This window comes from Ovis canadensis, chromosome 3, assembly GCF_042477335.2.
Source record: "Ovis canadensis isolate MfBH-ARS-UI-01 breed Bighorn chromosome 3, ARS-UI_OviCan_v2, whole genome shotgun sequence".
In the NCBI taxonomy this organism is placed as follows: Eukaryota; Metazoa; Chordata; class Mammalia; order Artiodactyla; family Bovidae; genus Ovis; species Ovis canadensis.
The window spans coordinates 13300896-13303986 of record NC_091247.1 but is presented as its reverse complement, the minus strand read 5'-3'; the positions used below and the strand labels follow the sequence as shown (position 1 = coordinate 13303986).

Below are 3091 nucleotides of genomic sequence, written 5' to 3'. Positions count from 1 at the left end.
TGTATTTTATGTAGGACGCTGTTCTTAGATATTAATATGCCTTGAATTAGAATGCTCTTATTAACTTTACGAATGTATGATATTGGTATCTTTGCATTATAGAGGCACATATGAAGCCAAGAGAGATTTAGTATCCCAAGTCATATAGCTAAAAAGAGGTGGGGCCAGGATTGCAACACAAGGAATTTGGCTTCAGGTCCATAATGTTAACCAGTCCTTTGGCAGGTGTTCCCTAGAGGATTAGTATCCAGAGAGAAGAGGTCCTGCATGACCTGTTTATTCCTGTATCTCCAGTCAAAAGCTTAATGCCAGAAACACGGTTAATTAAAAAGAAAACTTAAGAATGAATTTGCTCTGGTTTTCACCAAAAAGAATCATATTGAGCACTGAGGATGTGTTGCTTGCTCTGGCAACATTAGGTGATAAAAGGAATTTAGGAGAAAATTCTTTTTCTCTGAGAGTAAATTAGAGACCCTAGTGTAGTCAAAGCTTCTGACATTTTCCCACTCTCCTTCATCCGCAGAAGACAGAAGAGAAGCATGAGGAGGGAGAACCAGTGCATCGTGTCCAAGTTCCTCCTCCTGGGGCTCCCCCTCCGGCCAGAGCAGCAGGGCGTGTTCTTTGCCCTGTTCCTGCGCATGTACCTGACCACAGTGCTGGGCAACCTGCTCATCATCCTGCTCATCAGGCTGGACCCTCACCTCCACACCCCCATGTACTTCTTCCTCAGCCACTTGGCCTTCACTGACGTCTCCTTCTCATCTGTCACTGTCCCTAAGAAGCTGATAAACATGCATATTTTGGACCAATCGATCCCTTATGAAGGGTGTATAACACAGATGTACTTTTTCATATTTTTTGGTTGTGTTGACAATCTTCTTCTTGCAGTGATGGCCTGTCACCCTCTCCACTACACCACCATCATGTGAGGAAACCTGTGTATTTCACTAGTGGCTGTGTCCTGGATCTTCTCCTATAGCAGTGCAATGTCCCACACTCTCAGCCTGGCCTGGCTGTCCTTCTGTGCTGATAACACAATCCCTCATTTCTTTTGTGATCTTGCTGCCCTGCTTGCTCCCCTGCTCAGACACCTCCCTCAATGAGTTGGTCATCTTCACTGTGGGGACACTGGGAATCATCATACCACTAACTGGCATCCTAGTCTCTTATGTCCACATCGGGGTCTCCATCCTGAGAGTCCCCTCTACCAAAGGGATTCACAAAGCCTTGTCCACCTGTGGCTCCCACCTCTCTGTGGTTTTCCTATTCTATGGGACAATTATGGTTCTGTACATTTTCCCATCATCAAACAACTCCAATGACAAAGACATAATTGCTTCAGTGATGTACACAGTGGTCATGCCCATGCTGAACCCTTTCATCTATAGTCTGAGGCACAGAGACATGAAGGGGGCTCTTGGGAGATTTTCCAGGAGGGAGATCTTCTTCTCCAAGTAACAATACCTCACCTTCTCAGTTTCTCATTCTGAAGAACAAAATGGCAGTGTCAGAGATTCCCCTTTGGAAATCTGTGCCAAAGACCTTGCCTGTTGCTGGAACCCACCACACTTCCCTGTTTCCAGCCACTTGCTTTGCTTGTTGTTGTTGTTGTTGTTGTTGTTTTCTGTTTGCTTTTCCTGAAACCAGTGAGTTCCAGGCATGGACGCAGCAAGTGCTATTTGTTGTAACCATCTGTGTTTTTTGAACAAACTTCTTTTTGCTTTAGCTTTATTTTATGTCTCTATTTCATAAGCCTTGAGATTTGGCAATACACTAGAGGACCATCATCTTAGTTGTCTTCAAAGTGCCAAATGTCTTTTAAGTCATGAGTAGGAAGTATCATCTTTTACAATTACACTATTGACTTTTAGTTATGAATAGGCAGAAAGATTCCTTACTTTGATACATATGTTTCCTCTTTAAATAAAAAGAAAATTTGACTGCAAATTTATTTGTTCTTTAAACGTATTAGAGCAAATAACAATTTTTGAATTTTTTAAATTTAATTTTATTTATTTTAATTGGAGGCTAATTACTTTACAATATTGTATTGGTTTTGCCATACATCAACATGAATCCACCACAGGTATACATGCGTTCCCCATCCTGAACCCCCCTTCCTCCTCCCTCCCTGTACCATCCCTCTGGGTCATCCCAGTACACCAGCCCCAAGCATCCTGTATCCTGCATCGAACCTGGACTGGCGATTCATTTCATATATGATATTATACATGTTTCAATGCCATTCTCCCCAATCATCCCACCCTCTCCCTCTCCCTCTCCCACAGAGTCCAAAAGACTGTTCTATACATCTGTGTCTCTTTTGCTGTCTCGCCTACAGGGTTATCGTTACCATTTTTCTAAATTCCATATATATGCGTTAGTATATTGTATTGGTGTTTTTTCTTTCTGGCTTACTTCACTCTGTATAATAGGCTCCAGTTTCATCCACCTCATTAGAACTGATTCAAATGTATTCTTTTTAATGGCTGCATAATACTCCATTATATATATGTACCACAGCTTTCTTATCCATTCATCTGCTGATGGACATCTAGGTTGCTTCCATGTCCTAGCTATTATAAACACTGCTGCAATGAACATTGGGATACATGTGTCTCTTTCAATTCTGGTTTCCTCGGTGTGTATGCCCAGCAGTGGGATTGCTGGGTCATAAGGCAGTTCTATTTCCAGTTTACAAAGGAATCTCCACACTCTTCTCTATGGTGGCTGTATTAGTTTTCATTCCCACCAACAGTGTAGGAGGGTTCCCTTTTCTCCATGCCCTCTCCAGCATTTATTGCTTGTAGACTTTCGGATAGCAGCCATTCTGACTGGCGTGAAATGGTACCTCATTGTGGTATTGATTTACATTTCTCTGATAATGAGTGATGTTGAGCATCTTTTCATGTGTTTGTTGGCCATCTGTATGTCTTCTTTGGAGAAATGTCTATTTAGTTCTTTGGCCCATTTTTTGATTGGGTCATTTATTTTTCTGGAATTGAGCTGCAGAAGTTGCTTGTATACTTTTGAGATTAGTTGTTTGTCAGTTGCTTCATTTGCTATTATTTTCTCCCATTCTGAAGGCTGT

The 3091-nt window shown here is 41.9% G+C and overlaps 1 pseudogene; it reads left to right on the top strand.

Moving 5' to 3' along the window:
• The first annotated feature begins 539 nt into the window (after positions 1-539).
• Positions 540-1458, top strand: LOC138438049 (olfactory receptor 1J4-like; annotated as a pseudogene).
• The last annotated feature ends 1633 nt before the right edge of the window (positions 1459-3091 follow it).